This window comes from Pseudopipra pipra, chromosome 9 (assembly GCF_036250125.1).
Source record: "Pseudopipra pipra isolate bDixPip1 chromosome 9, bDixPip1.hap1, whole genome shotgun sequence".
Lineage (NCBI taxonomy): Eukaryota > Metazoa > Chordata > Aves > Passeriformes > Pipridae > Pseudopipra > Pseudopipra pipra.
In genome coordinates, this window is record NC_087557.1 from 24,754,238 (window position 1) to 24,766,624 (window position 12,387).

At 41.5% G+C, this 12,387-nt stretch overlaps 1 protein-coding gene across 4 annotated transcripts in view; it reads left to right on the plus strand.

Annotated features, from left to right (window-relative positions):
* Positions 1–12,387, plus strand: part of BEND5 (BEN domain containing 5) — a 907,022-nt gene that overhangs the window by 675,853 nt on the left and 218,782 nt on the right. The gene's annotated exons all lie outside the window — the stretch shown is intronic.

Sequence of the window (12,387 nt, forward strand, 5' to 3'; positions counted from 1 at the left end):
TAACTCATCTTTGCTTCAAGGATTCATCACTTGAATGGGCTTGAAATTGCTTTTCTCTTACTGTGCTGCTTGAAAAATACCTTTGCTATAGCCTGAGGGATATTTGGGAAGAATTATCAGGTCCTGTGCGATTGGGGGACACTTAGCTCAAACAGGGATGCATGTGGTCATGTTGTGTTTTCTGATTTTTAACTCCACAAGGAACCCCAATGTTGACTCTTTGCTCTGAAGTCTACCTTTGATAAAGGAAAACAGTGTCGGATTCCAGCTCAGCTGAAGGTCATTAGCATTCTCCTGCTGTATTACATGCAGATTTTCTTGGCTCACAAGAATAGCATTACATGGAGTATGCATCCTATATCAGCAAAAGAAATGCATGCATGCAGAGATATAGCCAGGGTTTATAGGCTTATTAGAAGATGTATAAACAGTCCTCTCCTCCACCTCCTCTGTCCTTATTTCCCACTGACATTCCCCCTGGCTGTGTTTTCCCTTCCTCACCCTTATGTACTTTCAACAGATTGGGGTGAGAAGGGTTGTTTTTACTTTAAATAACTTAAAATCAGCAGTAGAGTCTTTGATCTATCACCATCCTGTATTGGCTGACCCTTGGGTGCACTGAGAGTATTTGGGAGTAAATATAAATTCACTTATGTAGCCTTGGTTCAGGCATTAAAATGGCAGGTGGCAAAATTCCTTATAGCGAGGGGATGTGGATACAGCCCTCCTCCAAATAGGAAGGGCTGAGCAGCCAAAATTGTATCAAATGACATAGGCATGCATGTTGAAATTCTCCCTGTAGTTGCCCAGGAACTTCTGCACCACACAGAGTATGTAAACTGAGCCCTGTTGGCACCAGGGTAATTTGGCTTTGTATGGGATGATTCCAAGGGGGGAGGGAGCTGGGGAACACGGGGAAATGGACTAATCTTTTCCACTCCCCTTTTAATATAGTCTGTTTCTCTATTTAAATCAGGATGGGAGTAGAGGTGGGGAAGTCGTGCTGCGTCTGCAGATGTAGTGAGAGAGAAAACCCTGTTGGAAAAGACTAGAGAAGCCCATTTCGGTTGTAGGCCCTGGAACGTGGTGATACAAATGGTAACAGCAATTGGCAGGTTGGTTGTCAGCAGTCTGCACTGGATGGGACAATACCAGGCTATTCTGAGGACAGTGACTAGGCAACTGAAAGTAGTATTCCATGATCCAGGGTCATCTTCTTGCATGAATCTTTATTTCTATAGGCTACTGTTCAAGCTACATTAGAAAGGTAGTGAGATGCACAGGGGCCATGATGGTTGATGTGGTCTGAAAAGTCAAAGAATTGACTGAGACAGGAACATCCTGGTGGCCAGGGAAGTTACTTGTAGGTCACTGAAGTGATTTTCTTGCATGTTTTGCCATTTTTGTAGATCTTGTAGGGTCTGTATAGCATATGCAGCTGGTCCCTTTGATAGTGTTGGGTGGGTAAACATATCACAAATTAAGAGTAAGTGGCAAAGTCCTGGGCTTGATGCTGCTTTTGGCATTGAGTAGTTCCTCAAGTTCAAGCCACTTAATTAAAGACTAGTCAACGAGGTGTCAGTGCTGATGGAAGCAATGGCACCATCTCAGGCTGTGGCATCCCTCTGTGATGTCAACTGCTGTCTGAAATTTTTTTTTTCCCCCTCCTAATTTTTTTGGTAAATATCCCCATTGTGCACACTGACTTACACTTTGTATTAATGAGAAATGTAAGGCTTTAAAAAAACAATTGCATTGTAGCCTCATTACTATGAAAAATCCATTACGTGGAAGTCATTTGTCAAAGCCAACTGTTTAGTTGCTGTAATTTACATATTTATCAAGTTTGATTGGAATGTAATGACTTTGACTTTCTTCATTTTTTTAACCTTTCTAACCCTCTTCCCATAAAAAGGCTGTTTTCATTTGTTTTATGGGAAAGGGCAAAACATAATTCATTTTACATTCACTATCAAATATATGTATTAATGTTTTGAATAATTTGAATATATTTTCTACATTGAAAATGAGTTGCATTTCCATGGTTTTACACGGGAACTGATGTGGGATCTTATCAATCTGTGAAGTTTGTCTCTACCAAGGGATCTAGGTGCAAAGAATAGACAGCACGAGGCTCTCTAAATGAGATAATGAGTGTCAAGATATGCAGTTAATATTGGATCTCCATAACTCTTGTAGTTGAAGGATCCAGACACGTATGGGTTTCTAGCACAACTACATGATTCATTATGGATGATTGCTTTCATTTGCACCTGATGTTGGGAGGCTTGTGACACAGCACCAACTACAAGTATTAAATTCCCTTGAATGCAGGGCTGGAAACCCAGGAGGCTGCTGAGGACACTGATCCTACAAGTACCTTACACCCCAGTGAGCTGCTATAAAAAAGGCAGAGGTGATGAGAAGTTGCTCTAGCAGCTGATACTGGGAGTTGTTAAAGTTAAGAAATGTGGCACAGCTTGTTTGCAACTGGCCTCAAGTGAAGAAATCTCTTTCCTGTGCTATGGAAAAGGCTGGAAGATATGATATAGTGGCTGCAAGAATGGCAGGTGAAGAGCAGGAAGCCAGATCTCATCTGGGCTTTGAAACTTTCACTATGAAAAAATCATATGGGTATGAGAATTTAACAGATCTGTGATTTGCCTGAGTATAAGGTTCATCTGGAGGGGTCAGTTGGTTCCTCTGGAGTAGTCTATAGCCTGAGCAAAAGCCAGAACAATGCATATAAAATTAAGTCATTTTTAAAAAAGTATAAACACCAAGGGAAGAGGCAAGTTAGAAACAGGTTGAAATTCAGGAGAAGAAACTGCTTTCTTAATACTCAGAAAACTATCCTCACGATGAGACAGTGGAACAGTTTTCCACAGAAATTGGCTGTTGACCAGATAAGGATGGTCTAGATGAGCTAAGAGGTCCTTCCCAGACCAAATGTGGAAGGGAATACAGACATCTTAGGGCCTAACTTTGAGAGCTAGTGAATATCAAGCAGCAGGTGGCCAGCCACAAATATAACCTACGTGACAAAAAATGATCTGCTACAGAAGCTGTGGCATGCAGTTCGTCAGCCCCTGTTCTGTTCTCTGCTGCTTCACAGCATCTCCCACTTGACATTCCTATCTTTGACGTGTCCCATCCTTTAAATAAATGATGACTGAGAGTGATCCCCTTGAGCTTCAACTTGGAGCGTGTTTTTATTAATTTATTTCTCACTGTGCTAGGTTTCTCCCCCTCCACTTTTGAAGGCTCCTTTGACTTTAATTAAAATTCTCCATAGGCTTATTGCCGAGAGAGAGAGTGTGCATGTGTGTATAAATTTTAACAGTTTGCTGACTAGATAGGTTTTACAAAGCTCACACAGCCTTCTGGTGTGCATGTATGCAGGCAACAAAATGTGTCTTCTCTTGGGCACGATGCTGTATTGATTGGCTGCACCTCTGGAATTTACTGCTAGCAAATGATGGGACAAAAAGGACAATTAGGATCGGTGGACACTTGTCTGCACATGAAGTTACTGTGGTGCTTACAGAGAGCTTTGAGAAGAATCACGTCTGCGAGAGGAGCTGTTCTTGGTTTGATGTAAGGCAGGGGACTAAAGCAGCAGTAGGAGAGAAGGTTTTATGTGTCCAGGTGGAATTTAAACATCTTTGCGATAATTGTTTTTGCAACAGAGGGGGAAATGTCAAAGGCAGCGCCTGAATAAGAATGGCAGCTTGCTTAATTCTTGGTCCTTAATCAGAATGGAAAGTGCCCTACCTCTGGGCATACATCTCATCCTTCTCTTTTGAAGGAAAGGACAAGGTTGTGACAGGACTTTCTCCTGCCAGACTGTGGGATTTATGCTATAGGTCAAATATTCTTAGTACACTTCTGTCTGAGGTCACGTCTGTGACACTTGCTGATGCTGGACTCAGTCAAAAGAGAATGGAATACGCACACCTAAGCGAAGTTGATTTGGGACTGTTGAGACTTCTCCTGAGCCACAGACTCCCTGACATCATTTCCCTGTGATCAAAAACTGCAAAGAATCAATGAACAAAGGCAGGGGCCTGGCAGTGTGACCAAGAGGGGTCACTCCACTTCTTTGTGAAATGGGGACCCTTTACACCCCATCTTTGCCATCCTGCTTACATTAACAACATATTTCTTACTCTGTTTTGAAGCCAATGTCAAACATTGAAGTAAAGAAGGATTTGCTCTTGGCTGGCTTAGGGATGTGTGTGCTTCAGCCCTGAGGGTATTCTGCATCCCCCATCTTGCTAAAGTATTTCAAAGTTTGTAAGACCCTCTACTGAGCACTCTAAATTTTGGTGCTGCGTCTTCAGGTCTGAATTCTGATTTCAGGCAAGCCATGAATACAAGGAGAGAAGTTATTCACTAGTGTCTGTTTCTTGCCTGGTAGGCTCAAGCCTCTCTCCAAACAGAGTGCTGGTGCTTCCCAGAGAGGTCAGTGTCACGTTCTGAGGAGCATGGCTCTTCATGAATCTCATTTCAGCAGGTTGCTTTTTATTGACTGCTAGCTCAGCTTCTGAAGAACACAGTCATAGTTCAGTCAAGGCCAAAACCTCTTGCAGAACACCCTGCACATCTTTCCTGGGATCGCTGCTTTCAAGCCACATCTTGTACACTGAAGGTTTTATTCTGCATAGCCATGTCAGTCCTTCTCCTTCCTCACAGGGAGGGTTCGGTGCAATACAAAAATCAGAAAAATGATCATGCCCTGTGTGCTGTAACCAAGCATGGGGTGTCTCCACTTCTTTTCAATGACTGTTTTAGGAAGAGTAAGAGAGAGAAGGGTTCGTGTTGTTCAAGTCAGTGTCTAAAAGGTGGAATACAGGCAATTAATCAGCGACAGTGTTGGTTGTGTTGCTTCACTGCTCCCCCAGGTTTGAGTCTTTCTGAAGGGCTGAAACTTTCATTGCTTATCAATTCTTTTCCTCACAGTATGAGACCTGGCCCTACTTAGGACAAGGTACCTGAGTAGGTATCCAGCATTGTCTGATATTTCATGCCTCTCCAACTTTTGTTCTTCAATTTTGCTCCTGTTATGCTTTTTGCCTGTTTAACAAAGGTGTTTAAGTGAAGAATATGAGACAAAGCCCTGGTGAATAGAGGTTTTGCAGTTACAGCTTCCCAGAAACACCTTTCCTGATTTTTACATGTTGTGTTGCAGTTTGCTCCTTCCCTATTGTTTTACCCATTGGCCTTGAGAGGTTAGACATGCTGGACTGACAGATCCTAGACTTGAGTCTCATGGCAGCTATAGATGGCATTTTCAGCACTGTCTTCCTTGGAAAAATCCATGATGAGCACAAGGATGTGGCTGTGCACTTCAAAAAAACTGGAAGGGCTTTGAGAATAGCTGTACTGGGACTCTCAATTCTGTTCTGAAAGGCACACGGTTTTGCTCAATTTTTATATGGGAAATTCTGAGCACTAAAGTTAATCACAGGCAAATCCACAGCAAAACTGGAAAGAACAGAACAAAGGTGTTCTGGCTGCTCCTGTAACTGCTGGACTACTCTGTGAGGGGTTGGTAATTCCCTCTTTGCTATCTTGGCTGAAATTCTGACATAAATTATTCTCTTATCTTTCAACCCATGCATACTTATAGCAAACAAACATAGCCGTAGCCCTCTCCACTGGAGAGAGCTGATAGAGAGTTGCTTTATAACAGGCCCTAGCAATGTCTTTTGAATCCCTGGGTTTTAAAGACAAACTGAAAAGGTACCCATGTAATGTAGTATTGCAGGTGGAAATGTCTTGCATCTGAATGCTTTGATTCTATCCCTTTGTATCAAGTGAAGACTACTGGGATGGTGAGCGTTTTAGAGGTGTGATAGCTTTGAACAGGGAGAGCAAGATAGGTACCAGTTAGCATCTATTCCTTCCCAAAGAATGAGGTCTGCTTGCTCTGGGGCAGCAGGCAGCTCCTGAGTGTTTCTATCTCATCTTTACTGATGAAGGGTTGTGGAGCTCCATTAAGAGAACCCCGTGGAATGACTGAAGATCTTTTTATTACTGCCACTGGTGGTAACTGGAGAAATGCTACTACATATGTAAGCCACTACAGTTCTATCTGATTTTTAGAGAGAGGTAAATAGGACGTGATTTGGTTTATTCAGTTTGTAATTTAATGTCAACCATTGCGAGAGAAAAAAACCCGAGTACTGTAAATCAGAGTTTATATATTCAAATACAGGTGGGTGAGTTCTGACTTGATAGAGTTTAAGGAAATAGCATTGAAAGACACTCAAGTAAAATGAAGCAAATCGTGGCTAGAATGTTTTTGTCTTGGTGTTTTTTCTTTTCCCTGCAGGTAAACTTTACTTTCTTGTTCTATATCATCTGAAGGACACATGCATTTTCTGGGATTTTGGGAATGATTTCTGGGGTTCTGGGATTAGACATCAAATTTAACAAGATGATATATAGCTTTGAGGAGACACATTTGATGTACCACTTAGCCTTCCCATAATTTACTGTGTGCCTCCGGTCTCTGGAGGGCAAGGGGTTGATCTACACTCCAACCTGACTTTATAAATAGCAAAGGAGAAGAGGGAAAAAAGAAAGCAGGCTGGGGAACTGCCTGCTAAACTGTTATGATATGACAGTGATGCAGGTAGGTGACATTAAATGCTACTGTCTGCATCCTTAATTGTGAGTTGTCATCACCTTGGCCATTTGAGGACGAATAATGTGCTGTTCATATTCCAGCTTTCTATTCTTATTCATAGGACTGTATGTTCCAACGTTCAAATGTGTGTGTGTAATTTAAAAAAAAAACAAACAGATTTTTTGGGAGTGGGCTTCTTTTCCTCCTTCCTCCTTCCTCCTTCCTCCTTCCTCCTTCCTCCTTCCTCCTTCCTCCTTCCTCCTTCCTCCTTCCTCCTTCCTCCTTCCTCCTTCCTCCTTCCTCCTTCCTCCTTCCTCCTTCCTCCTTCCTCCTTCCTCCTTCCTCCTTCCTCCTTCCTCCTTCCTCCTTCCTCCTTCCTCCTTCCTCCTTCCTCCTTCCTCCTTCCTCCTTCCTCCTTCCTCCTTCCTCCTTCCTCCTTCCTCCTTCCTCCTTCCTCCTTCCTCCTTCCTCCTTCCTCCTTCCTCCTTCCTCCTTCCTCCTTCCTTTTCCTTCTCTCTTCTTCCCTTCCCTTCCTTTCTCTTTCTCTTTGAGGAAGGAGGAAAGATGTGAGTGTACCTTGACTGGGTTTGCATACAGTTAATTTTCCTGCCTCAAAAGCATAGTGAGCTGCCAGTTTCAGAAAGCCCAAATGGAAAAATGGTTGCTTACAAGATGTAATGAAGATTAAAAACAAACAAGTGGGGCTGGGAGGTAAGGGGGGGGGGTCTTGCTCTGTAGTCATTTGCCATTTCTGATTTTGCAAATAGCTCTGCAGTGTCGTTTGATCTATGCATCAGCATAATTTTACCAGGAGATATTTCTGGCCTTTTGCTTTGCAGTCAGATCCCTTTGCTGGGCTATTAAGTTGAAAATGCAGTCAAGTATTAACATCGAAACTGTTTATGTAACCTCCCACTACACAGAACCCCTCCAAACACCCTGCAATTGAGGAAGGGAAGGAGGGGATGAAAAACAAGAGCTGGATAGAAATAGTGCCTGCTCTGGGATTTAAATAGGTCAATTCCTTCCAATAAATAGAAGTTAGGCTGTTGATATATGCCCATCTACTTAAACTGTCATCGAAGTTCACTGAGCTGCATTCCAGCAGAGCTTGCTGGCCTTAGGGATGCAAAAGGCTTTGTTACAGAAGACTTTAAGAGGGAAGAGGAAGGAGGAACAAAGAAATAGCCAGAAAGGAGATCATACAGGTACTACACTTTCAGATTCCTGGTGGCACTTACAAGTGTTGATGAGTCTTTCAGCATCTACCTTCAGAAAACTGAGTCCCACTTTCCTACCTGCCCCTGTGTTTGTCCCTATAGGATGCTTGCCTATGGCATAAGTCTAAAGGTTCCTTTTTTTCCATCTTCTGCTGAAGTATATTTAATTTGCTTTGAACAAGAGCAAACCCAAATCCCAGAGCCTCTGAATCAGGGGGAGCTATGGAGGGGGAACACAATGAATGTCTTAATCTTGTGTCACCCTTTCTTTGAGACACTGTGCTACATTAAATTGATTTTGCAAATGAAAGCTAAAAGCTAAGCAAAAGCCACCAATCTATTTTGCCTAAAGATGATTTTAGTGCTCTTTATGTTCCCCTAAATGACAAACCAATTTGTTACCTGCCTACATAAACATTTGCCTATATTAGCCCCAGAAATGTTTTATTTTTATTAGCCCAAACTTTATCTTTTTATGAAGACACAGGGGCCCAATAAAATTAGTGTGCAAATATAATACCCAATTTGCATTTTTCCATGGTCAGCAGAAAAGCTAAGTAAAATCAATTTGATATTAGGTCAGCATATACATCAATAAAGCATACGCTCACACAGGACCATTGTAATGGTCCCTGTAATTTCTGTGCTGCCAGAGTAAAGAGATTAAATAATATTAAATGCTCCAAAATAGCTTTGCTTTTAAGGGGAATGTAAAAAGAAAAAGAGAGTTTGGCATAAAACGGGCAATAAAGGATAATAGTTGCACAATCTCCAACTTTAAAACATTGTGACAATGATCTCAGAGGCAGGCTTCCTGCAAGACAGCCCCAGTTCAGCCAAAATTATGTTTAAGCACATTTTTGAGTACAATACAAGTCCGTCAAACAAATCATGTATTTAAGCACCTGACAGAGTCTGAATGAAAATCTGGAACTTGAAAGGTTTTGGATCCAGTTTTGAGCATTACATGCAGGACTACTGCTGGGTAGATGGTCCATGCACAAGTGAGGCTTTGCTAAGGAAAAACCCTCTGTGCTCCAGACAGGGCTGACTGGTGGTGGCAGGTGAGGAGAGTCAGTGAGCAATGAGGGTCCCGTGTAACAGTGCTACCCCTTCATGGGAACCAAGATACTGCTGGTAAAAGTACATAGGAATAGGTGTCTGACTTCCAAAACCAGTAGTCCAGTCCATCTCTGTGTGGTACAAACAGCATCATTTTGACCTTCTGTCTCAGCTTCTTTGTGCTGCTCAAGCCAGCTATAAGAAGGCAAGAAAGAAAAGCTTGTGTATATCTCACCTCAGCAAGTCCAGTGGGATTTGGTAGTGACCAAAAACGTTGTTGTTTTGCACTCTCGTGTTGCTGAGATGTGCGCTCTTACCCGAAATGACATTTGTGGCCAGAAGTAACAAAAATAAATGGGATTAGGTGCTGATCTGGTCTCTTAGGAAAAAAACAGAGCACGGTAAATTCTGCTTGGATTTGATTTGCTAAAGCAGTTTAATGTGGTAGAGATGAGGCGCTTGGGGCAGCACCGACATTGGTGTTCATTTTTGACGCACATGTCGCGGTTCTGTCGGGCGCAGCCAAGCCGAGGTGGCACAGGGAGGTGTAAAGCAACAGAGCTGGTTTGATTTCCTCGGTGGAGTCTTGAACTCACAGGGGTTTGATTATAAAACGCTGGTAACAGCCCACCTCATACTGCAAAGTACCTGAGAAAGGAAGACAATAATGGAATTCATTTGCGATGGATACACGTATTTCATTAAAACATACGTAGGTATTTAAATCAAATGGTTATTTGGCCATATGTTTTTAGGATGATGGATTTCCGTTTCTTCTGATTGGAGCCTTCTGGTCTTCTACAGATGACAAGCTTTTTCTAAGTGACTTACCTCAACTTTGAAGTCCTCTACAAAGCAGAGAAATTCACTTCCAAGTTCTCCTGATGGGCACCAGTCTAAAGGCTTTCTGAAACAGAATTCTAGGGTCGGACTTGCTCATCCTTTGTACTCCATCAGCCTTAGTGCTAATTTGTGAATTTAAAGCGTTAGCACACCATGACTACAAGACCTAAAGAAATCACAAATCTGCCGTCCGTTTCCGGTCTGATATGGTAGTAGAAAAGATCCTGGATGTCAAGTGAAGTCCTACCTCGGTTCTGTTACAGTACTTCATTTTGGCAGTGGAAATGGAATTCCATAAAATGGATTGAAATTGCTTGAAATTTTTAGATACTTATTATTAAGCTGCTACATACAAATAGTGTCACTTTCATGTTTTTATAGTAGCATAAAAATGAAAATTGAATGAAAATGGATAAGCGAATTTGTTGCCTTGCTGTGAAGGTTTAGAATTTTATCAGACTGTCTTTTTTATTAAGTAGAAAATGTTTTCTGTGCAACCCTGTTTCAGTTGCAGTAGTGTAATGTGTAACCAGGAGTGGAAATTGTTGTTTCCTGGTTGAAAGGTGGAGGAGTGTTGCCAGTGGGATTGCTTTAAGTGACTGGCTTGTACACGCTGCAGCATTAGAGGGTAAGGAACATGAGTTGAGGGCCAAACAGAGTGAGTGATATTCAGAGTGAGAGATTTGAGCTGCTTGCCTGCAATTAATTGAGTTTCTTTTCCTTGTGACATTTGCTAGGTGTTTATCACCACTGTGGTAACTTGATAGCCAGAATAGATGTTGAGGTTAATGTTGTTTGTTCTGACTAGCACCTTAGATCCTCACAGCTTTGCCCAAGGGAATTCTCTGCAGCAGAGAGACAGGATGGCAGTGGGTGAGTAGTAGCAGGATATGAGGGTGTAACACACAGTGGCAGATTGTTTAGGTCCAGTCATAAGTCAAGGCAAATATTATCAATTATGATGGTAGTGGTAGCCTTCAAAGGGAAAAGAAAATGTTTATTTCAATCTTCAAGATACTTTCCAGAAGAGAAAATAAAAAAATGAAACAATTCCAGGCACATGCCTATATTTTTTTCCTTAGAAAACTGGTTTTGTCAAATAGTTTTGTTTCTGAAATTCACTGCTGTGGCATTTAGAAGGGTAGAAGTGGTACCACAACAGACTATTTCTCTGTGTTTCCACAACTCTCAAAGTTGTGGCTAAATGGACTGTGCCTTTCTGTCATTTTGCTTAAGTGCTTTTGGCATCTACTAAGCAAAGCTATACACTTCTAATCGTCTTAATTTTGATTGATCTTTTAAATCCTGAAGTAGAAAATAGGATGCATTTTCAATGTAACATTTAAATTAAAATATGAAATGGTGTTTTGTAGTTGTTTAGTGTGTTAATTTTGGCCAGCAGCCAGATGCCCAGCCAGATGGTCTCTCTTATCCAGGACAGGGTGAGAAAAATAAGATGGAAAGGCTCATGGGTCATGATAAAGACAGGGATATCACTTACTAATGACCATCGTGGGCAAAGCAGACTTGACTTGTGGGAAATGTAATTTATTGCCAATTAAAATAGACTTGTATAGTGAGAATTATTGAATATAATAATGATTGTAATAACTGTTATGAAGCATAAATAGAAACAATATTGTAACTGAAGACAAAGCCAAAAAACACCCCAAATTAATCCTCTGTCCAAAAGATTTCCTAATCAGGGTGCTATTCCAGATCCAAAGAGTGGTAGTCCTGCTGCTGAGCATCATATTCATGCTGAGCCACAGTTCCTTGAATCTAATGCTGGTTTTCCAAGAGGGGAGGGAAACTCCTCTCCTTCTGCAAAAATGATCCCAGACTTTTGCTTTTGTTTTCTAAAGTTGTTTTGCTGATTTGTCTCCTTCCTCCCACACTGCTTGATGTTAATGCAAATGATGTGGGATGGTCATTGACTCCTAGCAGACAGTGTTGTTTTCCTTTTTGCTGCCTCCCACTTTTCTTCTGCAGACAGAATTGACCCCACCAGCTGCTATGTTTCTCAGAGACATTCTTTCTTATATTTTTTTTGCCTCTGGGGCTGAAAAACACTAGAGAATGGTGAAGCTGGTGTATGAAAGAACAAATGAATGGCTGAGTTACAGGCAGAGCAGCTGTAGGACTTCTAGAGATGCTAAGGAAATTAAAGGAGAAACCAGCAATTGTCTCCTGAGAACAACAAAAAATGTATTGATTATTCCTGTGGTGCTGTGAGGTGTGATGTACCATTGGGAAAACTGAGCATTTCTAAGAATTAAAAAATTAGCTCAGTTATGCTCTAAGGACTCTCAAACATCTTTGAAAATAAAAGTCTAACTTTGGATATATAGGCAATGTATCTACATAATTGGAATTGGGGAAAAAAAAAAAGAAAGCTTGGATTTAGTTCCCAGTCTCCTTACAGTGTGTAAACTTTTTACTGCAAAACAAAGATTTAGACTGTCTCTAACAATTGGAGCCTGCTTAGCATTACCCCTGCTGTGTGTGCTCAGGTTGAGATAAGACATCTAACTGAAGTCCTGACCTCTCATAGTCGTTAAAATTCCCAGAACCCATTTTGAAAGAGCATCGTTTTATTTCCTGTTTATTAAATGCAGTCACAGCATC